Consider the following 26,819-nt stretch of genomic DNA (forward strand, 5'->3'; position numbering starts at 1 on the left):
CCTAGGCACACTGGGTATACACCAGTGGAAAATACAGGTTCCTTTTGGCTGTCCTGAGCAGTAGTTTGTTCCCATGACTGTCACTTTTGTAGCGGAGAGGAGCGCCAGACCACCGAGATTGAGTCTGTTTCTTCCCGTCGCGCTCTGGGCTTGGCACACGATGGGGGCTCAAATCCTGCGGCCTGAATTGATTTATGGCCTTGGTGCAGCACGAGAGCTAAATACACAGAGCCGGAAAGAAAAGGCGATCTCGACTGTGAGGCCAGGATACTGCCATGAGCGCAAGTGTGCGTCTATGTGTATAGCCGGGGACGCATCTCCCCAGGGCGCCTGGCACCGTGCCAAGCTGCAGGACCCACGCTGTCCCTTCCTGCGCGGTCCAGCCGGCACAGGCGGTGGCTGAAAGGCCTAGCGCAGCCTCTTGCCGGCCGCTGGCCCGGCGCCGCTCCTCCTCGCCGCGGGCGGGGCCGATCTCGGTGCCGCCCCGCGGCCTCCGCTCTGGGGAGCGCTGGTGGCTGGCGAGGCGGAGGGTGGAGCGGCAGCCGCGCAGCGCCGGCCAATCGCGCGGCGGCAGGGGAGGAGCCCCAAAGGGGGAAAAAAGAAAGTGCGGCGGAAAGTAAGAGGCTCGTTGCTGGAGGACTGGCCGGATCCGGGTCCCCGGGACTCTGCTTTGGCCAAGCGCACCGAAAGACACGGTGCTGGGCGATCCTGCACCCATCCCCGCCGCCTTCGCTGCGCCCGCTCTGCCTCCCAGGAAAGGTGAGTCTCGCGCGGTGATGAGGGATCGAGGGATCACCGATCTACAGAATCTCAAGGTGGAAGAATTCTTAAGCATCGTCTCCTTCAACCCTATTTTACAGAAGGGCAAACTGAGGCACAGAGCGAGACAGCGGCTGGGATAGATCACAGCTAAGTTAGTGCCGTGGGCAGGACTCGAACCCACTGTCCAGAGTCCCGTCTTCGCTTTGTAGGCATTTAAGCAACGCAGTTGTGTGAGGGCTGCGCGTCACTGCAGCCGTCTCCCAGCTCTTTAAGGGATGTACCCCGGTATACCCCCGGCCTTGGTTTCTCTGGAGTGCTGCTGTGAACGGTGAGGATAGAAGGGGGCAGTGTGTCCCAGCGTTGCCACTGGGTATCACGTCGTTTCCAGCTTGGACCTGTGACAGCCTGGGTAAAGGCTGCTTGCAGCCTCTCTTTCTCTTCCCCTGACCTGTTTTCTCAGAAGGATGCTCCGCCGAGGGTGTCCGTGAGACTCCTGGTAGAGTCCGTGGAGAGGTGAGGGACGTCCGGGCGCCAGTCACCTCGTTTGGTACAGTGCTCTCTCCAGCCCCAAGGGAAGCGGGGCCGGTCGTCCTGTGGGAAATAGGATGCTTCTCTTACAGGAGTAGCTGACCTCACGGAGCCATAGCCCCTCTCACTTCTAAGCCCTGGGAGGGAGCAAGGAAGCTGAGTTAAAGAGAAAAATCACAAACACAAAAGCAAACTTCTGCCGTTTCCTTTAAGAGCCAGTTCCCAGTCTGTCTTGCCTCCACCCGCTGGTTGTGAAATTGTGAAACACTTCTAGGTTAGCTACCAGCTGAGGAGGAGGATTTACCTGGCCTTCACTCCAGCTCTGCCACCTATTAGCCGTGTGAACTTGGGCAAGTTATCCAATCTTTCTGATACTCAGTTTTGTTTTGTTTTTTTTCCAGCCATAAAATGGAGATTTTCACGGTCATAATGATCCCTTAGGGCACTTGGGAGGATGAAACAGGATAATTCAAATAACATGCTTAGAACAGTGCCTGGCTTGGCACCTGTTCAGTTTGACATTGATGGCAACAATTATATTACTGCATAGTAACCTTGGAGACAGTGGGTTTTTAGGAAGCTGAATTTTCAGATAGGGTGACTTTTTTTTTTTTTTTTTTTTAATCTAGATGTTGTGGTTTTTTCTTCTTTGGAGTTTGAACAGGTCTTTTATAGTGTTTTCTGAATGCCCTCTACATGTGACTTTGATCGTAGATGCTTGACTTGGTGTATAAAATGTTTCCCAGTGATGCCAATGCCCTGCTAGTTTTTAGGCCAAGCCTCAGGTCTGTGAAACTTTGATCTGAGGCATCCTTTACTGGCAAAGAGGGTCTTGAATTTGATGAGAGGTAGAAAGACAAGAGGAGAAGTTGCAAGTTTCATCTATGTCACAGACCGTTCTAAGCCTTTTTTTCCCCCTGTGTCAGGTCAGACAAGCAGCTTTATATTTCTCAGCTAATATAGGAAAACAACAAGATTCCCGTGTATTTCTTTTGGATTATACAGTGATGCTGCTAAATTCAGTCTCTTTTGGACACAAACTTACCTCATATAAACACAAACATCCACATGTGCCCTCACTAGGCTTCCTTTATTATTGTCATTATTGATATTTTAAAATGAAATAGTGTCCTTTACATACCCCCCACCTGGCTCATAACAATTGATTTTATTCTGATTGACTTCACACAGTTTTTACTATCATCCCCTGGCTATGCCTTAAGTCCCTGAACTGAGCATCCAGTATTTATAGTTGGCTACCTGCTCCACAGTCCATCACATATGCCTGTGTTATTGATGTATGCAGAGCAGGGATGTGATACACCTTGAGGAAAGGAAAGAGTTCGGTGGTACCCTCTTAGGTAGCTCCCGCACCAGACATTTGCAGAGGATTGGATCGCTTGCTTCCGTCAGCCTGTTCCGTGTGCATGCATTATGATGAGCTGGCCAGGATACATCTGAACGCGTGCCTGAGAGACTGGGGACTTGTAGGGAAAAGGAGAATGTTCAAAATAAGGTCAGAACAAGGGGATGGGAGATTGAAAGCTAATTCCTTTTAGTTCTGGTTTTTTAAAGAAAGGATAGTCAGTTATACCCTTTCTCCTTATAGAGATTATTTGTTACCAAATATATATATATATATAACTTTAAAATTTCCACAGTGTATTCCATATATATTATCTTCCTTGTTACTTGCAATAGCCTTGAGAGAAGGACATGGCGGACATATTAATAGTGGAAGGATAATATAATGATATGATAAAGTATGAAAAAAGCTGGTTTTGTTGTCAAATTCAGATTTCAGCTCTAATTCCTATGTAGCTGGGTAATACTAAGCAATTTATTTCACCATTTAGAGTTTCTGCTTTATCCAATTCTAAAGTGAAATAAAAAAAAAAAAAGCTTACCCCAAGGATGCATGTGAGGATTAAATTAAGTAGTATAATGTAAAGTACATGTAGTGAGTAAGTGCTCATTAAATGATATTTCTTCTTAGTTGATCTCAGTTTATTGAGAAAAAAATTGAATAAGAGTCAGAGAAGTGAGAAGTTGCCCAGGGTCACATGGTTCATAAGTTTCAGCCTTGGGAATACAGATCACAGCTTTTGACTTCTAGTTAAGGGCTTTTCCATCACACCCTGTCATCTCTCCAATGAGATCTTCAACAATTTACTTCAGTTGTTGGGTTGACCTTATTTGTTTGGTGATTTCAGGGTATCCTTTTTGTCCCAAAGAGGATATTTCCTTGCTAAGAGAACTATGATCTGTAGAGTTTAGTGGGGCCAGCTCTCAGGAGAGGAAGTTTCAGGGTGATGATCTCTAAGGCAGCCTGCCGACTCACATGTGTTTGAAGTAATGTACCTTCAATTCCTAGGAGTGAGGGTACTATGAGGACATAAAGCTTAGAATTATGTCATGTTTTTCTTCCTGTTCTGAGTGGTTTCTTTTTTCTGCCATCCTCGTGCTAATACGCAGGCTGTTAAGAAGATTGAGGAACGAATACCATGAGTGACCATACCATTTTTCTCTTCTTTTGCTAATTCCAAAGTCAGAAAGGATGGAATATAGTGAACAGTGTACAGAGGCAGCATTCGCAGGAAAGGCCACTGCTGGCTGGTGATGCTGATCATTGGTCTGGAGTTTCAATCCTCCCTGTGGAAACTGACGGCTGCAGGCTTATGTAGGAAAATGAACAGATCGGTTTCCGGCCCAGGCAATGGGGCCATTTATCTGTTGAGACTTCCCACAGGCCTTTAGGTTTCTTTGCTTTGCAGCAAGCAGACAGGCTTGTAAAGGCAGTTTGGGGAGAAACGCTATGCTCCTTGCGTTTGGCCTTTGGAAGCATATGTTTGCTTTTGCCAAAAGGTAGGCAGTCAGTGGCATCTTAACCTGGCACAGTTAGAAAAGCAGGATGTAGCTGGAGAAAATCAGAGGAAGAAGCAGAAGGAAAAAATAAAGGTTATCTCCAATATACACAGTTTCATTTGTTGCTCAACTTTGTCAGGCTTTTGCTGGTGACACAGATGTAAGATCTGTTGAGTCACTATTGTCTTGCCCGTGAAATATTAAAGAGAGCCACTTACTGTGCTCTTTGCTCATTTTGGAAATTGTTCTGTGGGAGAATAAAAATCCCAAAGAACAGGAAGGTTACAGAACATTTGGTATCTTATATTTTGGGGGATTAAATCAGGTTAGCTACTGATTTGCTCTTTTTTTTCTCCTTTTTGAAAGTGAGAATGCATGATTTACACTGACAAGTTTGTTAGGAGACCTCCTTCTAGCCTGACCATGTTCTGCCTAGCTCTAGCAGCTGTGGCAGTGTGGAGTCTTAGCGTCTGGAGGGTACCTCAGGCAAATTATTATGTTGAGATGTGCCTCGGTCTCCTCAGCTGGGAAACAGGAACACTGATGCCTACCTAGAAGCTTGAGTCTCTTTCTCAGTGCCTTTTTCATAGGAGGCGTTTAATGAACATGAATTCTTTCTTCTGCCATCAGTTCTTTCAGTTTATTAGTCTGTTCAGTTGTGAAAATCAAAATTTAATAGCCGCCCTTTAGTGAACTCCATCATGGCTTGAACTGAGTGTTTTACATCTGTCATCTCATTCAGTCCTGGCAGTAATCCTGTGTTTTTTTTTTTTTTTTTTTTTTGTGATACGTGGGCCTCTCACTGCTGTGACCTCTCCCATTGCGGAGCACAGGCTCCGGATGCGCAGGCTCAGCGGCCATGGCTCACGGGCCCAGCCACTCTGCAGCATGTGGGATCTTCCCGGACCGGGGCATGAACCCGTGTCCCCTGTATCGGCAGGTGGACTCTCAACCACTGCGACACCAGGGAAGCCCAATCCTGTCTATTTTTTGAGCCACCTGAGACTCAGAGAGGTTAAATAGCAGGACCTTATCGCGTAACACAAAGCAAGCACCAATGCTGAGACTCATCTCTGCATTTCATTTCAGAGCTAGGAAAGACCTGAAATTGTGCAGCCTCTGGACTAGAAGTGAGGATGTGAATTAGGACCCATGACCCACCCATCCCCATCCTGTCTTTCTGATCCTGGTATTATCTTGCCTGTGCCTGGGAAGTCGCTTTACCTTTGGGCCTAAAGTATGAGACAGCTGGTCTAGTTCATCTCTAAGGCTCTTCTGCTACAATACATTGTCATTTTTTTTAAAGATTCCTTTCAACTCTGAAATTCTATTGCCACATCTCTTTGTAAAAGTCAAGGCTAAAGATTGAAAGGGGAATAAAGAGAAAATACCCTGATTGTATTATGCCAAGAAATCTATTTTCTGGTTAAACAGAGGAGGGCAAGGGAAATCAGCATTCATTGGTGCATGTACTTCTGTCATTTCATTTAAGCATAAAAATAACTCTCAGGTCCATATTATTGTCTACCTTTTACAGATGAAAGAACTGAGGTTCTGAGAGACTGAGAGAATTGCCCACAGTTATCCAATTAGTGAGAATTAGATGTGTGTGCCTGAGCACAAAGCTCTTCGGTCTACTATCCCATGTTTACTAGACACCACAGCGTAAGACCTGAGGACTCGTATAACTAGATCCATAAATGTCCCCTCCTTGTGTCCTCACGCCACCTCAGGTGTTATCTCCTTTCCCCTGCTTTCCTTCCCAAACCTACTACTCAAATCCCTTCTTGATTCTTCCCAGTTTTGGAGAACCCTTTAAATGCTTGTAACATATTCTTTCTCTATATATTATAATTAAACTTTTTTTTTTAAGTTTCTTTTTTAACTGTGGGCCAGTAATTTGTCCCTTTGTATTCTTGTCCAAGTCCCTGATTAGCACCCAAGCAGCTGAGGGCATGTTTTATCCTGCCCCATGCCTAGCACAGTGCCCTGTACTCAAAAGGTTGAGTTAAATAGACGATGGATTCATGCTGTGTCAGGTACGCCCAGCATTGGCTTTCTAGTTTTCTCATACTTTATCATCTCATTAATTATTTCAAAGGCCATCTCTACAGACTAATAAGGTAACTTTATTTTATTGTTTTTTAATTTTGTGGTCACAAAATCAGACAAATGGTAAGGAGTCACAGACTCTAATAAGATTGAACACCACTGGCTCAGTCGTGGAAAAAGACATTTTTATCCCAATAATACAGGACATTTTGCAGCAAGCACAATGAAGGAGGACACTGAAGTTCCTGCATGCATATACTGACAACAAGGCCAGTGTCAAGTGTCCTAAATAAATTACCTGAAAGAAAGTAGGAAGTTTCCAGGGAAGTGGGCAGCTGCAGTAAGCTTCGATCTCACTTTCTAAAAGCAGTGAAGAATTCATACCAGTCCAGCTATTATTTGATATAATTGGACATGAGGGCAGGTGACCTTTTATGTCTAGTTTATATGTAGGAGATGCCTGTAGTTTCTTCCTGTCTGACACATAAGTCCTTATGATTACACTGGCTTCCTCTTTTCCCAGTCAGCGCTAAAGGCAACAGAAAAGAGAACCCGTCATTTCTGAAGATGTTCTTTTCATAGATAACATAGTTTCTTACGCCAGTTATGGTTAGATGCTATGGTGACCTAAAATTGTGGTTGTGTAACATCATGGGCTTCAGCATCAGACCACCTTCCCTGGATTTGACCTTAGATAAGTTATTTCGTCTATCCCTACTTTATGCTCATCATCTGTAAAAAGGGGATCATAAAACCCATTTCATCCAGCTTTTGGTAGGTGTCAGTCAGGTGCCAAAACATTTGTTAAGAGCCTGGTGTGTGGGGATTTTAACCTTCATTATGATTAACAACTGCATGCCCAAATCAATATTGGATTAGAAAGTAGAAGACCTAGATTCAAATTAACAGTTTTTGTTTTTTTATAGAATTTTAAGCCCTCAAAATACTTATTATTATATATGCACATGCACACAAGTAATTTTTTCTAACAATAATCTGAGGTAATCAAAGTAATTGTTCTCAACACCATTTTACATCCTGAGTCTGAGAGGCTAAATATTTTCTAAGGCCACACAGCCAGCGAATAGTGGAGTTGGGACTTGCACCCTAGATTTCTCACTCCAAGGTTATGCTTTTTCCCTCCCAATCATTCAGTGCAACAACCCTGGTACTGGTTAGTGGTTTTTCCTTCTCTAAGAGGCCTTTTTCTAACCTCCAGAGTGAGGAACTTGGACAAGGTCCTCTCTAAGGCATGTTGTTCTATGAATCTGTGCCTGGAAGGTAATGACTTAGGAGACACCATGAAAAGCTAAGAATAGATCCATACTCTTAGTTCCACAGAGGCATCCACATGTCAGCATGTGGAGCATCATCAAATCCAGATACCTGGCAGCCTCCTTGGCCTCAATGAGAATCACAAGTGACCACTGCGTTAGGAGTCACATCCATAAAGACACTTTCTATGTCCTTAAGGATGTGATTCTGCTACATTCCCACAACCTGCAAACTGTTTTCTCCCTCTGGATCCAGGTTTCGGGGTGGGAGGAGTACACAGACACCTGGGTTAGGCACAGTGACATTGTTTTGGGGGGGAATAAAAGGAGAGCTTTTTTTTTTTTTAATATAAAGCAAGCTCTCTATCACCATTAATTACCATAATCTTCTACAAAGCAGTAAAGGGATAAAATATTTAGCTTTAATTTGGACTGTAGCATTATGAGTGAATATTTTCTGCTTTCTTCTTTTGAGCTAATTTAGTGCCCATGGAAGAAGCTAGACTCTCACTGAAATAGATACAGGGTTTTTTTCCACTTAAAGAAATGATGGACACTTGAGAACGATAATACACACTCCATAGCTCTTTTCCGGAAGATTAGACTTCAGTTTGCCAGTTACAGTGTGAGACAGTGGCAGGGTTTGGGGGTTGAATGGATAAAGTGGGTGGTGAAAGGTTGGCTGGCTTTGAGGTCAGAGTTGGGTTTGAATCCTAGGTACAGCTTGCTTAGCCTGTCCAGACTTAGTTTCCTTTTCTGTGAAATGGTAATAAGCCTGCTCTAGCTATCTCCTGGTTGGATAGACCTCTATATCTATATTTATTCCCATCTCCACTCCTGCCATTCCTGATCTCACTTACCCTGCTCAACTTTTTCTCTTGTCCATAGCGGTTGCCACCTTATCAGCTTCCACATACTATTTAATTAATTTGTTTAGCCTGTCAACTGTTTAGTATAGCCCCACTAGAGTGTCAAATCCACAAGGGCAGGGACCTTTGTTTTCCTCACTGCTGTATCCTGGGTGCCTAAAATAGTGTCTTAGCAAATAGTATCTGCCTAAATGATGCAAATATCATCATGAGTAAATGATGAACAAATAAAAGTATAGATGTTAGTATTATTTATCCTCAACGAGTAGAAAGAAATAGATAAGGAAATGAATTATAGAGATATATAATATTGAAATAAAAAATTTGTTATATATACACACATATATATATATACACACTTATACACATACACATATACATATATATGTGGGCATATATATTTAGAATATTGACCATATATTTAGAATATTGAAGTATAAATTTATGTGTATGCATATGTACGTGTGTAGATGTAAGTGTGTATATACATACATTTAGAAGTTATCCAAAATTGCCTTGGGAGACAGAGGTGTTAAGGTAATTCCTTGCTGTTAGCATTACTAAGAATAGTTTGGGAGAGATACAAAAAAAAAAAAAATATATATATATATATATATGTATATATATATGTGAATGGACAACAAACAAATAAACAGAAGACATACACGTGATTTCAAGGTAAGAAATAAGGGGCTGAGATTAAAACAGTGGCAACAACAGCAATGTTGGAGGGCTGTGGAGGAGAGGCAGTTTTAAATAGGGTGGTCAGGGAAGACAACTCTGAGTAGGTGATGTCTGAGCTAAGAAAAAAAAAAAAGCCTGAGAAGGAGCCAGGGTCGGTCTATTCATGGTTGAGGTGGCAGGGCCTGGTAAGAGGGAGAGAAGGGCTGGAACTAAGGCTCTAAGATAAGCAGGGGCTAGATCAGGCTGGCCTTACAAGCCAAGGTAAGGAGTTTGGATTTTATGCAAAATGCAGCAGGAAGTCACTGAAAGGACTAAAGTAGAATGATGACCAGATTTGACATATTTGGAACCTCAAACAGAGAGTGAAGGAGAATGGAAGAATTCATTTCTAAGATGAAAACTGTGCTGACCTCATGGAGGTTCCTAAGGACAAATGAGAAGACAGCTCAGTCTCATTGATCTGTCATTCATGGCCTTTCTTTCCCATTAGAATGTCCAACAAAACAACAACAGAAAAAAGCAGGCTAAATAGGCAAAATCAGATTCCTTTTCTTTTTCTCAAACGGTATCATTATTTTTTCCGAATGCACTAAGTAATAGATGGATATGTTAAGTGATGTTGCTCAATTCAATTCAGCTGGAAATTTTAGAGTTCTTGTGTAGGTGTTTTATGTAATCAGTCCCCCAAAACACTGGACCTAGAGCTATTTCTTTATGAGACTTTAGGTACCAGTTTCTGAAATCTGCCGTGCTGAAGAGTGTGTGAAAGACAAATTTAATTCCATATTAGATCAATTTCTTCTTTCTGGCTCTAAAAGTCTAAAAGGTGCCTAACTCTTCTCTCAAGAGGTAGAACTCCTCCATGAAGTCTTTACTGACACATGGATATGCAGGCTCATACATGCCTCGTAATAATATAAGCTTTACAAATATTAGCTTATCAAAATCTCAGAATAAATTTAAGAGAGGCAGGTACTATTATAATCACTATTTTACAGAAGAGAAAACTGAGCCCAAGCTCACAGACTTAGTTGACAGTAGAGTCAGTATTTGAACTTGGGCAAGCTTAACCACTATACCATACTGCCCTGTGATTGTAAGATGTGACGCTGAATATTTTATGTATCTCTACTAGTCCCACTTCACGGTGCCTCCTGTGAAGGAATAGTTCAATAAATGTATTGAATCAGTGAATGAATGCATGACCTTTTAAGTTGCATTATTTCATTAGCATATAGTAGTAAATGTGTGGGTTTTAGACTGAGATAACCTGGGCAGGGTAATGCTACTTACTACCCCTGGGCTATAGTAAAATTACTTCACATCTCTAAACCTGTTTCCTCGTTTGTGTTATTGGCATATGGTTATAGAACTGTTTTAGGATTAAATGTTTATAGAGTACTTAGCAGAGTGCCTGCAATTTAATTAGTGCTCAGTCCACTTACGCTATTTTTATTTTTTGAACTAAAACAACCTCTCCAAACTTGCTTACACTTACATACTCCTTAGTTTTTCAGTTATGCTAGTTTTATTCACTTCCTTTAAAAATCAAAGCCAAAAATCCAATCATATAATCAGTGATGTTAATTTTGTTCCAGAATCCATTCTGGTACCTTGCCCTCAGCATGGCACTCCTGTAGGTAGAAGGGCCAGTCCCGGGGAACTGCATGGGGGCAAAGGTGCTGTAGGACCGCCCTGTTTCTCTACTCCAAACATCCCTGTAGGCAGCACTGCCCATCCTTTCCCCAGCCAAAGCTGGCTTGCTGAAAAATTATTTTATATTCTAGTGGTGGCCCCAGAGCATTCTGGGTGACAAAGGAAAAACAGCCGAAGACTCAAATTTTGTCCCAGATAACACTTAATGAGGCTATTTACAAAACTTGCCGGACGTTTAGGACCGCTTCTAATCATAATCACTGATATTGATCCAGTGCTTCTTGTGTGCCAGGAGCTGTGCTGAGTGCTTTATTTTCATTATCTCATTCAATCCTATTTCCAACCTATGTGAATTAAACCAGGGGGAAAAATTAGAAAGTGCCACAGTTGCCTCCTTGTGTGTATTGGGGGCTGTGATGGTGAAAACAAGTATTTCTTATATGTGTTTTTCTCCACATTTTTCTTCCAAAGCAAACTGTACAGGGTTGTAACACCTGTAGAGTCTCCAGGGACCTTCCCTGCCGGGAAGAGATGCTTGGCAGAGAAATGAGGCAAAGGCTGTGTGGGGAAGGCAAGCAGCTTCATTCTAGTTGACAGTTTATTTTGCCCTGGAAGAAGCTGGCAACAATGAACTCAGTCCTATTTTGTTGGCTGCATTTACTTGCTTTTTTGTAAGAAACCAATGTGGTGCTGATTTACAATGACTGCTGTTTATTTATTTATTTTTTGCTTTATGAGATATTTAAAAGGTGTAATTTTTATTGTCCCACTTCTCCCAAGTTTGATGATTTTCTTGGAGGAAAAGTACACACACACACACACACACACACACACACACGAGAACAGTGCCTTAATCATAGTTAACTCTCACTACTTATTTGTTGAATAAATGCATGATAAAAAATAAAAATCCTCTTTTTTTCTGAGAATGGGAGCTACTATGGGATTTTTTAATGGTGAAATTTCAATATGTAACTTTCTTTTAAATTTTTTGTTTTAAAAAATAGTTTCAGAGGGAGATTATTCTAAAATATGTAGCATTACTAAATGTTGGTGTCTCAGGACAGTTTGTTGGAGTAGGCTGTAATTCTTTTAGGATTTATTAAGGTGAGATCATTTACCTATATACTAAATGGCCCCAAACTGGTATACTTTAAATTTGTGTAATCTGATTTTCATAAATTTTCTGTCTGCTTTCTCTTTCATTGTCTGCTATTACTTCTTGCTTTCAGCATGTTTTGCTCTAGCAGTTATCTATTCTCCATACAATTAGCTGTTTCTGCTTTTTTGTGGACTATGGAGTCAGCTAACAAGTTTTATTAGAACCATGTATAAGATAATAAAAAGCATTGGATTCGGATTGGAGAGGCTCTTCTCTAAGGGAAGAGAATGGAAAGGTAAAGTGGCTCTAGAAATAGTCTCCATATAAGTGAGGCTACACCATACACAGTAGCATTGGGTTTTCCTTACCTGTGTTATTAAAAAGGGAGTAGTTGCATGGATAATTCATTTACTCTTTTGGACACTAAGCATGTTTTGAGATCCTTCTGTAGTTAAGACACTGGTGAGATTTGGAGATTAAAATGCAATCACACTAACACAACTCCAGAAGAATAAGAATTTATAGATCATTGTGAAAGATAAGATGCACCAGAGGTTGTAATACAACTTATATAATATTTGGATTAGTCTAAGAGTATATGACAGAACTTTTAAAAGATATGTGGTAAAATATTTTGATGTTTCAAAGGAAGAGGCAACTGTGTCACTCAGGAAGGGGTTTATGAGGAAGTGGCATTTGAAGTGAATCTTGAAATGATGGACAGGCAGGTTTTGGACGTAGATTGGTGGCGAGGAGTGACGTATGAGCTAGGGTCCGGCCAGGGAAGCAGAAATGATATGGATGAATGATATAGAATGTGGAATTTATCATAGGGATTAGTCTTACAATTGTGGGAGAAGGTGGGCAAAGAAAACCCCAAAAGGGGACAGTTGGGAGTCACTAAGGACCCTGAGAAGGAGCCAGTGAGGAAGTCTGTTGCCCCTGCCTGTATTAGGCGGGCAGTCAGGAAGAAATGCTGGAAGTGATGGGGCTTCCCTGGTGGCGCAGTGGTTGAGAGTCCACCTGCCGATGCAGGGGACGCGGGTTCGTGCCCCGGTCTGGGAAGATCCCACATGCCGCGGAGCGGCTGGGCCCGTGAGCCATGGCCGCTGAGCCTGCACGTCCGGAGCCTGTGCTCTGCAACAGGAGAGACCACAACAGTGAGAGGCCCGTGTACCGCAAAAAGAAAAAACAAAAGAAATGCTGGAAGTGAAATGCAAGAGATCAACCTGGGGACAAACTGCAACCCTTAACTATCTCTGTCTGTATCTAACCATACTGTATGGGTGGCCTGCAGAAGGAGCTGGTGCTCTTAGCCATGGAGCTTCATACTTACCTGGCTTTGGGCATGAAGAAGTTGAAGGAGGGGATCTAGCAGGAGCTGAAGGAGCCATGGGCCTGGTTGCTGCCCCTACCTAAGAGGTGAACCGTCAGATCAGCAATAAGGTGCATGAGCTGCAATAGCACCCAGGTGCCTAGACAGACCCTCCCAAAGCAATTGCTACTGCTTCACTTCTCCTCTCCAAATCTCATGAACATTTCCCTGTGGTCAACCCTAACTCAGAACCATGCAGAGAAGGGGATTCTGGAAAACATAATTCCAGTTGAACTAAATTGACACAGTTAAAAACCACAAGTGATACTACAGATAAAGGGAACAGGGTGAAAACATAAAGTGAAGGAGGGAATCGGGTGTCTTGCCGGGGCAGAGTCCAGTTTGACCAGGAGATGGTATATGAGCACTGGGGTCATTGAAGATCAGACTTTCAAAAGGTGAGCAGAGGCTGTATTTTGAAGACTTTACATACTCTGTTGAGCAATTTGTGTTTAATCCTGTAAGGCAGGAAGAAACACTGAATATTCTTGAGCAAGGGAAGGGTGTAATCAGACCTGTGTTTTAGACAGGTCTGGCAATGCAAAGCATTGGAGCTTCGAAAGGGAATAGGCGGGGCAATTAATGAGCATTATATTATAATAATCCAAGGAAGAAAATTTGCATTCCCAGAGCTCTCTTCTATTCTCACTGAGGGAGGTGACTCAGAGTCATCATAGAAAGTTGTTCAGGACCATCCTGGGAATAAAAAATATTTGTGTACATTGCAAGCCAAGCCGATTTGATCTAGGGCTAATATTGTCAGCTATAATATCCTTACGGCATACCTAGATCACTGTTGTTTAAAATCCCCTGATGCTTCTGCCTGTGGTATGTGAAGAGCAAGAGAAAGTGTATACGTAATTGGAACACTGACTGAAATGAAATTGGCTTACGAACCACGTCAATATCCTTTTGAGAGGAAGATCCTATAAAATAAATATTACTTGTTTCACTTAGTAAAATAATGCTTTTTGGTTTTACTGAGTGGTAATAGGAGTGTCCCCATATGTCGGTCCAATGCCTTACAATCTGCATATTACTCGCATGTCCATTATCACATTTGATTTGACAACAACTCTGCAAGGTCAGTTTGGTCTGAATTAGTATAAGTGAGAAAACTGAAGTTTAGAGATGATAACCATCAAGCGACCACTTAGCCCCTGATGATTCAAGAGCGCTCACTGCAGTTCCATAGATTCATTCAGTGGACACCTTTCTATCACTCATCCCTTCATCTCACTCAATGCACCACTGCCTGATAATTTTCTTGGGACACGTCTCTGGTTCTGCTGTGTCTCTGTTCTAAATCTGTCCTTAGTTTTTGGACTTCATTACCTTTAAGGTCTGTTCCCACCCAGAGAACAGGCCCCTGGTAACCCAGGTGTTACAGTTCCAGCTGTCTGATTCCTCACCCTCTTGCAGGAATTTTACTGCCTTCCCTCAAAGTGCAGAACACCAAACACAGGGCAAAGAGGAAAGCCTTCTTTACAAGAGCGTACCTGAGCAGGTACATTAGCATCCCCAGGAGATCCACACAATCTTTGAATTAGACCATTCCATAAGACTTCCCTGACAGTGCTTCCAAGCACATACTCCTGAATGTTTGAAAATCATATCTCCTGGCTTTCCACTTGTCAAAAGACAGCAGTTCATACACTTGTCTTGACTTATTTAAAAGACACACTTAAACCCAGTGCTGTATCGCTGAGATATCAACAGTGAACAGCAAGTGAATAAGAAAGCTATAACCTCCATTCAATGCACCCCTGCAGTGTTTTGTCCACTTAGAGGGGTCCCTATGGCATAGCAAGTTAGGGTGACAACTTCAGGTGCTATACTTTGGGACGTCTAGAACTGTTGCTGTAATTAATGTAGAAACACGGCTCAGGAGAGCAGGAAGGGGCTTACAGGAATCAAGCTTTCTAGTTGCCATTCAAAGGAGTACTTTTTTTTTTTTTAACATCTTTATTGGAGTATAATTGCTTTACAATGGCGTGTTAGTTTCTGCTTTATAACAAAGTGAATCAGTTATACATATACATATGTTCCCATATCTCTTCCCTCTTGTGTCTCCCTCCCTCCCACCCTCCCTATCCCACCCCCCTAGGTGGTCACAAAGCACCGAGCTGATCTCCCTGTGCTATGTGGCTGCTTCCCACTAGCTATCTATTTTACGTTTGGTAGTGTATATATGTCCATGCCACTCTCTCACTTTGTCCCAGCTTACCCTTCCCCCTCTCCATATCCTTAAGTCCATTCTCTAGTAGGTCTGTGTTCACTGCAGCTCTATTTACAATAGCCAGGAGATGGAAGCAACCTAAGTGTCCATCATTGGATGAATGGATAAAGAAGATGTGGCACATATATACAATGGAATATTACTCAGCCATAAAAAGAAAGGAAATTGAGCTATTTGTAATGAGGTGGATGGACCTAGAGTCTGTCATCAGAGTGAAGTAAGTCAGAAAGAGAAAAAACAAATACCGTATGCTAACACATATATATGGAATCTAAGGGAAAAAAAAAAAGGTCATGAAGAACCTAGGGGTAAGATGGAAAAAAGGGGTACTTTTAATGGTTCTCTGAGAATACTGAATCGTAGGGTTGAAAAGACTAAATTGCTGGCTTTACAAATAGGCTAGGAAAGGATGTCCCTGGTTTAGTCAGTCAAGCCTGTCTATACCTGGCCTTCCAAGTTCTAGTACAGTGTACTTTCTACTATAATATGCTGCTTCTCCTGCTTTGGTTCTCCCCCGTGAGAACTGCCCTCATTTCTCTCTACCAAACAGGTGAGTTTTCTGTTTCCAGAATTTGCTACAGTGTGTAGGGGAACGTTTAGGAGAATTGAAGGCTAGACTTCTGGAATAAAAAATAATAATATCCAAGAAACTGGAGAACTTTCTATGTGCTAGGTGCCTTATAAAATTATCTCACATGATCCTCATACCTCTAATTCTGTTACTGACCCCACGCATGAATAAGGAAACTGAGACTCAGCATGGTAAAGAAGCTTGCACAGCTATAGAGGATTTGAGGCTAGGTCTATGTGACTCCAAAGCGTATGCTGAAGCCATGTGTTTTGATTCACTGTGGTGCGGTGTCCCCTCTATGTCAGGGACCCATCCCATTGCTTACACGCACATGAGAATCTTGTAAACAATCTTTAGTTACTACACTGATCTGTCCAACAGTTCCCCAGAAACCCAGCTTGGGTGAGCTAGCCCACTGGTCATTGGAGTTTCTGGCCGCTTATTGTTTTCCATTCTCCTTTTTCAATTTCCTCTTAAGCCTAACTAGCATAGGAGCTACATTAACCAACAGATGCCAGTTCTTTCCATTTTAATGGCATTTTCATTTGCTCAGTACGCTTTTCTCACTATGAGGTTTGGAGAGGCGAGTAGAGAGCTCTATGGAGACACGGAAATGATGTCTCAAATACCGGAACCACTGGGTTAAATGTCCAAAGGTGTCCATAGAAGAGAGAGGCACGTTCCTGACATGGTTCCAGAGACCTCAACCAGGACAAGTAGGTAGAAATTCCAGGGGGTCAGAGTCCTGCTCAACATAATGAGATACTTACACAGTTCGGATCATATGAAAAGTAAGCTGGTAATGATTTCACCATCACTAGAGATATTTAAAGAGGCCCCGTACCTCCACTTGGCAAGGATCTTACAGGGAGAATTGAATATCGCAAAAAGAAGTTTGAATCAAAGTGACACTTGAGGGCCTTTCCGGCCCTGAGATTCTGTCTTGAATTCACTTAGAAACTTTATCTTGGGAATAAAGGTTTGCCCTTGTTACAATTAACACCAACTAGTGATATCGCCTCCTCCCTCCCCACTGTGCTTCCCCCGTCTGAACAACCACTCAATTTAGGACGGGGACTCAGGATGAGGAAGGATGTGGCTTCTTCCCGCTTGGCAGCAACTCTGTGTCAGAATGGAAGACTTGTGTCTGCGCCTGGCACGGATCCGTCGGGCCCTCTTACCAGCCCAGTCGTGTCTGTGACCAGAGCACGTGGGAGGTGCACATCCGTGTAGAAAAATCTCCCACTGGCTGCCAGCTCTGGATTTTTGTTTTGTAATTACTAATGAATGCAGTCTTGCCCAGGGCAGACCTCTTGGAGGAATGAAGACACACCCTGAAACAAGTCCGAGTCAGACCACATAAGCATCCCCTGCAAAATAATCCCTCTGCATTTGGCAGCCTATGAGAAAGTGCCTTTGAGACCAGTTTCTTCTTGCCATTTCAAAGGAGAGCCGCTTACGGGCCAGGATGTCAGCAGTGCAAAGCTCCTGTTTTTTTTTTTTTTTTTTTTCCTATTTTTTTTTTTTAATTTTGAATTGGCTTACTACTAATCTGAAAGCTATGCTGTTCAAAAATGATAATCCTTTGACTTAATGTCAGAAGTGAGACAATACCTCTGTTCTTGAAGGAAGGCATGCTAGAATGATAGATAGTGTCCAGGAGTTGATTAACATCTTGGATTTGAAAGAATAAAAAGTTACCCAAACTGGCAGTGGGTCATTCAGACCAGTACTGCGTGTAAGAATGGACAGTGCTTTTCAATTACACGTGGTTCTCTTTCCCTTCAGGGCTTATAAAAACTTTAACAACCTCCAAACCAGTTCAACTTTTTTTTTTTTTTTTAATGAAATGCTATAGCTAAGTATACTTTGCTCAAATCTGTCACATTTGCATACCTCAAACTGTGAAGTCCGTTACAGGGATGCTTCAGGAACTCACAGCTATCTGGTCAGGTCAACCCCACTGTCCTTAGGAAATAAACACGTGAGAAACTTCATAGGTGCAGGAATTTCTTTAGGGATCTGGTTCCACACTGCCTGAAGGTAGTTTGACCAAGTTTTCATGCATACACCATACATCTTCACAATATCTTGGGAAGAGAACAACAGCTTCAGCTTCTCTGGCAGCTGGCTTAGTGTTCCTGGGCCCAAGTAGCTGTCCTCTGTGACACAGGACCATTGCCTGTTTAGACATGACTCTTTCCTGGGATATAAATGGTGTGTTATTTTTATGGGACAGTTATATTTCTTAGTAGTTTTTCAGAGTTGGGAGGCAGCATGGCTTCACCAGAGAAAAGCTTGAATTGGGAATCAAAAGCCATCTTTTCACATTTCACAAGCAAGCTATTGACCTCATGAAAGTCACCTCTCCTTCCTGGGCTTCTGCTTCCTGAATAGTACCCCAAATACATTGTTTGACTTCTGAGGCCCTTTCTGATTTTCTAGAGGTCATCTTGATAAGAAGATAGATAAAGGGGGGGGACAATTAAAAAAACAACTAAGGATAAGGCTTAGGAAAATATGTTCTCTATTTTAAACAGAGGAAGCCTTTGTTGCAACAAGCTTATATTGCAAATATATGAAACTTCATCTGTATTGTATAATGCAGGGTGTTCGGATTTCCCCTGTCATTTCTATTTGCTAAGACTTGACTAGAAATATGAATCATAGCCACGAGGAAGCTTAGAAATCATCATGTTTAATTCACTCATTTTATGCATAAATAAACCCAAGGCCCTTACACAGAGTTACACAGAGCCTTGAACTCATCCCCTGCCTTCTTGGACAGTTCTCTTTCTAATGCATCGCCTCTTCAGTTTATTTAACAGTAATGAGCCTTTAGAGAAAGAATCAGGCCAGATTCTCAAAGTTGATTGCTCCTAAACCATAGTTTAGTGACTATAAGAGCATGCTAGCAAGAAGATTTGATTTATGTATATGACTTATTTTCCCCATGATAAATGTTTTGGACATAAGTTCCCTTTTGTGCAGCTCTCTTTCTGGCCAACATATAACACCTTTCTTTCTCTTAGGTTTAGGAGGTCTCTTCTCCATGGAAAACTTATAACTCATTCTCAGTTCCCTACCAGGGCCATTCACTCTGACAATTCTGATTACAGTATTTCTTACGGTAAAACCTCAGCTCTCTGAAAAGACTCAGTTCTTTCTGGGATATAGAGCATTATGAAAAGTTAAACTTTCAGTTCCTAATTACCAATTTTGTAATCCTGGGGTAGCCACAAACACGGGATAAGATTCAACCTATCCTGGATTATAGGACTGATTATTTCTAACAAACAGGTGACCTTGGATCAGTCATGTTATCTTTGTACTTTTGTTTTTCTGTCTGTTAAGTGAGGTAGTTGACCCAAGGCCTTCCACAGGTCTTCTAGGATCAAGGATCTTGTTGTAACTGTTTTAATAGTATATCTTTCTAAAGTGAATTCCATACCACACAGCTGTCTTATAGTGAGTATCCTGAGAAATTATACCTTTAATTAATAATTCAGGGCCATTATTTTGAGCATCAATTACTTTTTACTGTGCATAATGATGTCCCCAGGACCTACTGAAATATGTAAGACTCCAACACTATGTGGCCCCAGTCCTCCATATCACTGTTTTTTACTTTTCTTCTTGCTTTTTAGTTTTCTTGTTTGGCTTTTTTTTTTCTTTTTCTTTTAAATCCTTTGGTAATTTAATGGTAACACTTTGAGTGGAAACTTTTTTATTGATTGATTTTTTTGGCCACGCCATGTGTATTGCAGGATCTTAGTAACCTGATCAGGGATTGAACCCACATGCCCTTAGCAGTGAAAGCACGGAGTCTTAACCACTGGACTACCAGGGAATTCCTCTTGTTTGCTTTTAATAGCTCAACTTTCCCACTGCCATCAACATGCCTACTTATAAAAGATTTGCCTGGGCTTCCCTGGTGGTGCAGTGGTTGAGAGTCCGCCTGCCGATGCAGGGGACATATGTTCGTGCCCCAGTCCGGGAAGATCCCACATGCCGCGGAGCAGCTGGGCCCGTGAGCCATGGCCGCTGAGACTGCGCATCCAGAGCCTGTGCTCCGCAGTGGGAGAGGCCACAACAGTGAGAGGCCCACGTACCGCCAAAAAAAAAAAAAAAAAAAAAAAAAGATTTGCCTTCCATCCAAATTTGCTACTCTTCTGTACTTTGCCATAAAAACTCGGATAACCAAGTTGTTAGAATGGAGATATGAGGAATGCAGTGTAAGCAAAGTTGACTAATGTTTTTAGGTTGATGTAGAACTCATTCTGGTTGCTGTTAAGAGCACTGTTATTGGCTACTGAGTATTGACTTGGTGATTGACACTGTCTAGTAATTGAGTTACCAACTGTTGAGGTATAACCATATGCCTTTGATTCTGTGTGTTTTGCTTTCCTCCTCTTTTATTGATAGATGTTATGCTTCTTAGCCACTAGGATCACTTCAGAGTTTTACTGTGGTTTTCTGGGTAGATGTTAGGAACCTTATGGACTTTTTAATTAATACTAAATTCACCATAAGCCTAAGTATGGTATGAAAAGAGCAAATTTTTTTTAAAAATCAGAAGGCATCAATAGGGAAATGGTTAAATACACTATGGTATAGTTGGTTAATGGACTTGTACTTATCCATTAAAAAGTATTAGTAGGGGCTTCCCTGGTGGCACAGTGGTTGAGAGTCTGCCTGCTGATGCAGGGAATGCGGGTTCGTGCTCCGGTCCGGGAAGATCCCACATGCCATGGAGCGGCTGGGCCTGTGAGCCATGGCCGCTGAGCCTGTGTGTCCAGAGCCTGTGCTCCACAACGGGAGAGGCCACAGCAGTGAGAGGCCACCCCCCCAAAAAAAAAAGAGTATAATTTTATGAACTGATCTGTCAAAATGGGAATGATATATTATTAAATTAAAAAAAGCAATTTGTAGACCTACACATGATTTGATTTTTGTAAAAAAGAAAAAGAAAGAAAAAATTACGTATGGAAAAATCTGAATCTAGGAGTTACATATGATTATGGTGGCAGTGGGATTAATGAAGGCTGAAAAGAAAGGGAAGGGCACATGTTTTCACTTCCTACCTAATACAATTTTTTTTTTTTTTTTTTTTTTTGCGGTAGGCGGGCCTCTCACTGTTGTGGCCTCTCCCCTTGCAGAGCACAGGCTCCGGATGCGCAGGCTCAGCAGCCATGGCTCACGGGCCTAGCCGCTCTGCGGCATGTGGGATCTTCCCAGACCGGGGCACGAACCCGTGTCCCCTGCATCGGCAGGCGGACTCTCAACCACTGCGCCACCAGGGAAGCCCAATACAATTTTTTTTTAAAGGAGAAGTAGGATTATAGATAATTTCCTCCTCAACATTGTTTTATGAAACTGTAAAAGCATATAGTACCGTTGGAAATGTGTTACAGTAAACACCCATATAACCACCACCTAGATTCTACCGTTAATATATGATACCTGCTTTATTACTTGTTTATCCATTTATGTATTTATGGGTGATATTTATGTTTTTCAGTATTTTCAGACTTATTTAAGGAATAACCTGGAGCCGCTTGCTAAATGAGATTCACAGCCTATCCCAAAGAACCATAATGCCATATTCACAGATTTTACTGATTTGGGCAGACCCAGAAACAAATACTGATAGAGGCTTTTTAGACATCCTTACCTTAGATACCTTTTATCTTCTTTTTTACTAGTAACAATGTTGGCAGAGGAGTCAAGGAACTTGTCCATTAGGGCTGGCGACTTGCTTGAATTTCCTAGGCATCCTGTGAGTTCCCTTGTCCTCTGCTACCATGCATTGACTCTGTGCCGTGCCTTTTCTTGCAGGTAGCTGTGCAAACCCTACAAGCCTCATTAGCTTCCTTTTCCAGTATATTACATTATGAAATGTTTCTGGAAATTATCAGTTTTGGAGAAACAAATACAAATTATTAGTGATTCCACTGAACAGCTGCTTGATTTTAGGGTTCTGAATGCCTGAACTGTAAGAAGCTTGGGACAGACCATATTTTGTTTCAGTCCTATGCAAACTCATTTGAAGAAAGGGTATTCAGCTGAGGATGGGCTATGATTTACAGAAGGCTGTTACATTAAAGAACAATAATGATTTAGGTACTTAGTTATAAATATAAAATTGTGGAATATGAATAACTTTAGATCAGACCTAATTTCTAGAATGTATCATTCTGCATAATTTATTTTAACAGGTAGAATTTGCCTATCTTGTTGGGGATCAAATGTACACCCCACACTCCCCAAAAAAGGGATCAAATCCATATAATATCTCCATCGTTTTTCCCTGGCTTGTCGTTCTAGGCCCATTTCCCATAATCCCTTGTCTGCTCCTTGCAGACTCCACTCTAGTCTTACCAGATATCTTGCATTGCTCTAAATAGCTCAGGCACTTTTTTGCTTTCAGAACTTTGCTCAACTTATTTTCCCCTTTTGCAGTTCCTCCTCCTCTTTCCTTCTCTCCCCTTCCTTTTCACTCCCCCATTCTCCTCTGTGCGATCTCTCTGATACCCACCACCTACACAGACATACACATCTATTGCCTCTGCATCTCCACCTGTTTCAGTACAGGGTCTTCTCTAGGAAACCTCTCTAAACCTTTGGGCTAGAAGGAATCACATCTAACTTTACATTCCCATAGTCCTTTATTTACAAATACACTTTATCCCTTAGGCTGTTGCTTGTCAATCTATGGTCTGTGGAACAGAAGCAAAAGCAGCCTCTGGGGGTGGACTAGAAAGATAGAATCTTGAGTCCTAACTTAAACTTGCTGACTAAGAATCTCCATTTTACCAAAATCTTTAGATCATCTTTATACACATTTGCGAAATAGCATCTTAGAACAGATATCCAGCTTTGCCTTTCACTGATTGCTTTCGTGTAGTGGATTCTGATAGACAGCGTCTTGTGATCAGGGACTATGTCTTCTTCCTCTTTTACCTGCAGGGCCCGGTGGATGGCTTTGCATACAGTAGTGGCCCTTTAGTGTGTGTTGCTGAATGAAAACCTGTGTTTTCAATGAGGAGGGTATGTGAGGGAAATATATATGTGAATGCAGGGTATTTTCATGATTCTTTCAGTGAGATATCTTTTAAACTGCCTCATTCTTGTCATTGCCATGGTTGGGTTTTACAGCTCCTGGTCAAAGGGGCTTACCCCATTATCAAATCTGTTTCCTCCACTCACTTCTTTGAGAAGTGCCACAATGACATGGGGTATTGGAGCTTTCAGAAGCTCATGTGAATTCACTGTCCAAGGAATTACATTTAAGGCACAGAGAAACACTTTGTATCTGTATTTTATTAATAGAGTTGTATCTGTACAACTGACATAATTGTGTATTTGTTTCAAAAACTGGAAGCCTGATCACAAGTCAGAGTAAGGTTCAGAATCAGATTTTGGTGCATCTGATCTCAGGAAAATAATGTTAGTTGGTTCGGTTCGCTTTTTGAAAATTGAAAAAGGGAGAAGCTTCATAACTTCAAAAGGGCTTTTTCTATCTCCTGTTATAGATTATCTTCAGATACTTTCTCCCATCATCTCCATCCTTCCCACTTTGCCTGGAGTTATTATTTTTCTTGTTGTCTGTCCCTTCTGTCTTCTCTTCTAGTCACAACATATTTGTTTTGTAGTTTTCTTATTCATTCTACTCATTAGTCCCATACTCAGAACTTCTGAATTGTATAACTCTGATGATGTCTCTGATCCTTCACAAAAATGCTGAGTGTAAAATTACAATAAATATAAATAAATTAAAATAAATAAATACATACAACAAGTAAGTCAAATAAAAATAATAAATATGTAATAGCAATAAGTAAAATAAGTATAATAAAATAGATACAAATAATATAGTTATAAATAAAATAAATATAAATAATATGACTGTAAATTAAATAAAATAAAGTAAAAATAAAATAAAAAAACAAACAGTAGACTTTTTGACTTAAGTAAGTACAAGCCCAGTGGAGACTTGCTTTTTTTTCCTGTTATTAAAAACTCATCTTGACTATGTCATGCCTGTTAAATCCATTTCTTTTAGATTAATAAGGTGAAATTGTTTGAATATTTCTTTCTACTTCTAGTCATTAATTTATTTAGGGGATATTTTCTAGGTCTGTGCTCTCCATGTGGCATTGTAATGAATGAAAAAATGAATTATAAAAGACAAAACAAAAGTTGCTTTTCCTTCAAGTCTTTAAAGTGCTCACGATAAATAGAAGAGATGAGAAATGTTGAGGAATAACCATAATACAATGTACAATAGGATAGATACTAACAAATGTTTAACAAAATTGTCATAGAATTTTTATTTAGAGAAATACAGGAGGGCTTCCCTGGTGGCGCAGTGGTTGAGAGTCTGCCTACCGATACAGGGGACACGGGTTCGTGCCCCAGTCTGGGAAGATCCCACATGCCGCGGAGCGGCTGGGCCCGTGAGCCATGGATACTGGACCTGCACGTCTGGAGCCGGTGCTCCACAATGGGAGAGGCCACAACAGTGAGAGGCCCCTGTACCGCAAAAAAAAGAAAAGAAAAAAAGAAATACAGGAGGTATTCAGTTTTTCAGTTTGCAGAAATGGCAGGATTTTTTTTTTTTTTTTTTTTTTTTTTTTTGCGGTACGCGGTCCTCTCACTGTTGTGGCCTCTCCCGTTGCGGAGCACAGGCTCAGCGACCATGGCTCACGGGCCCAGCCGCTCTGCGGCATGTGGGATCCTCCCGGACCGGGGCACGAACCTGTGTCCCCTGCATCGGCAGGCGAACTCCCAACCACTGCGCCACCAGGGAAGCCCGGCAGGAAAGTTTTTAGACTAATGAGGGACTAGTTTCTATGAATTATGGTTACTGTTATTCACAGTAACATTCTCCTTCTCCTTCTCTCTCTCTCTTTCTCTTTCTCTCTTTTCTATCTCCCTTTCTCCTTCTAACACTCCATTTCTTCCTCCTTCTCAAGGTCTCTTTTCACCTTTCTTTCTTCTGTCCTCACAATGTTTTGTCTTTGGTGGACCAGTGTTTGCATGATGTCTGTTATGAAGCTGAAAGCCTCCAAAGTCACAGAATTTTCTTTTTGGAAGTCATTCTACAGCCCCTTTTCATGAGCCTGTCTACAGGGAAATTTCTACCTGTCTTGGCTGTACAATTAACCATTGATTTGTTTTCATAGATACCAATACTCGCTTGTCATTTTAAAATTTGTTTTGCCTTTTCTTCCAGAAGTTAATTTGGCCCTTTCTTCTGGTTTTCCTGCCAGTTTGTAATAATAAAAATTAGCCTTTCTCTTGTGCATCTGTGTTTTCGGGGTTTTTCCTTCTTATTTTAGTGAAAATTGTATGTTACTGGTTTAGGAGATTTTGAGGAAATATAATTAAAAACAAAACCTCTCAACCCAGAAATCCTCTTCACAAAGGTAAGAGAGAAATAAAACACTTCTATTATTGAATAAGCATTAAAATAGAATGTGATGCCAATCACAGGCTGCCCACTAAGAGACTGTAAAAACAGAAAGAAATCTCAAACCTTTATATAACCAAGCGGCCCACTGCATACATGTTTTCAAGATAAACAATAACTTGTTCTCAAGTAAGAGGACTTCATAGTATCATTTGTCATACATAGTTTATCCTGATATTATTTGGTAATGGAGGTGACCATCTGTGTTAGTTAACTGGCTTTATCCAAAGGAAAAACTTCTCATATCTTTAATGTTTTTAATTATAATTTATTGTGGTAAGAAGACTTAACACAAGATCTATACTCTCAGCAAAATTTTAAGTCTACAGTACACTGTCATTCACAATAAGTACAATATTGTACGGCAGACCTCTAGAGCTGATGCATCTCTCTTAACTAAGTCTATGCCCATTGATTACAAACTCCCATTTCCCCATCCCCCAAGGCCATGGCAACCGCCACTCCACATTCCACATAAGTGCAATCATGCATTATTTGTCACTTGGCATAATGTCCTCAAAGTTCATCCAAGTTGTCGCCTTGCAGAATTCTTTTCTTTTTTAAGAAAGAATAGGATTACATTGTTTGTGTTTATACAACAATTTTCTTTATCCATTCATCTGTAGATGGACATTTAGTTTTTTTCCTCATCTTGGCGATTGTGAATAGTGCTGCAGTGAATATGGGAGTGAAGATATCCTGATTTCAATTTTTTTAGATCAAGACCCAGAAGTGGAATTGCTGGGTCTGACAGGGAGTAGTTTTGCAACCACAATGCAAGCAACAAAGGATTAATCTCTAAAATCTACAAACAGTTCATGCAGCTCAATATCAGAAAAACAAATAACCCAATCAAAAAATGGGCAGAAGACCTAAATAGACATTTCTCCAAAGAAGACATACAGGTGGCCAAGAGGCACATGAAAAGATGCTCAACATCACTAATTATTAGAGAAATGCAAATCAAAACTACGAGATATCATCTTACGGGAGTCAGAATGGCCATCATCAAAAACTCTACATACAATAAATGCTGGAGAGGGTGTGGAGAAAAGGGAACCCTCCTACATTGTTAGTGGGAATGTAAATTGATACAGCCACTATGGAGAACAGTATGTAGGTTCCTTAAAAAACAAAAGATAGAGCTACCATATGATCCAACAATCCCACTCCTGGGCATATATCCTGAGAAAACCATGGTTTGAAAGGTCACATGCACCTTAATGTTCATTATGGCACTGTTTACAATAGCCAAGACAAGGAAGCAACCTAAATGTCCATCAACATATAAATGGATAAAGAAGATGTGGGAGTTTGGGGGAGGAGAATGGGTACATGTATGTATGGCTGAGTCTCGTTGCTGTGCA

General features: G+C 41.4%; 1 protein-coding gene across 2 annotated transcripts in view; it reads left to right on the forward strand.

Annotated features, from left to right (window-relative positions):
• Positions 1–591: 591 nt before the first annotated feature.
• Positions 592–26,819, forward strand: part of IL1RAP (interleukin 1 receptor accessory protein) — a gene marked incomplete at its 3' end in the record, with an annotated part of 125,077 nt that continues 98,849 nt past the window's right edge. For both annotated transcript variants that reach the window (XM_081234399.1, XM_081234400.1), the window contains exon 1: positions 592–759. The remainder of the gene's footprint in view (positions 760–26,819) is intronic.

Source organism: Mesoplodon bidens, assembly GCF_964165515.1.
Source record: "Mesoplodon bidens genome assembly, chromosome: 5".
Lineage (NCBI taxonomy): Eukaryota > Metazoa > Chordata > Mammalia > Artiodactyla > Ziphiidae > Mesoplodon > Mesoplodon bidens.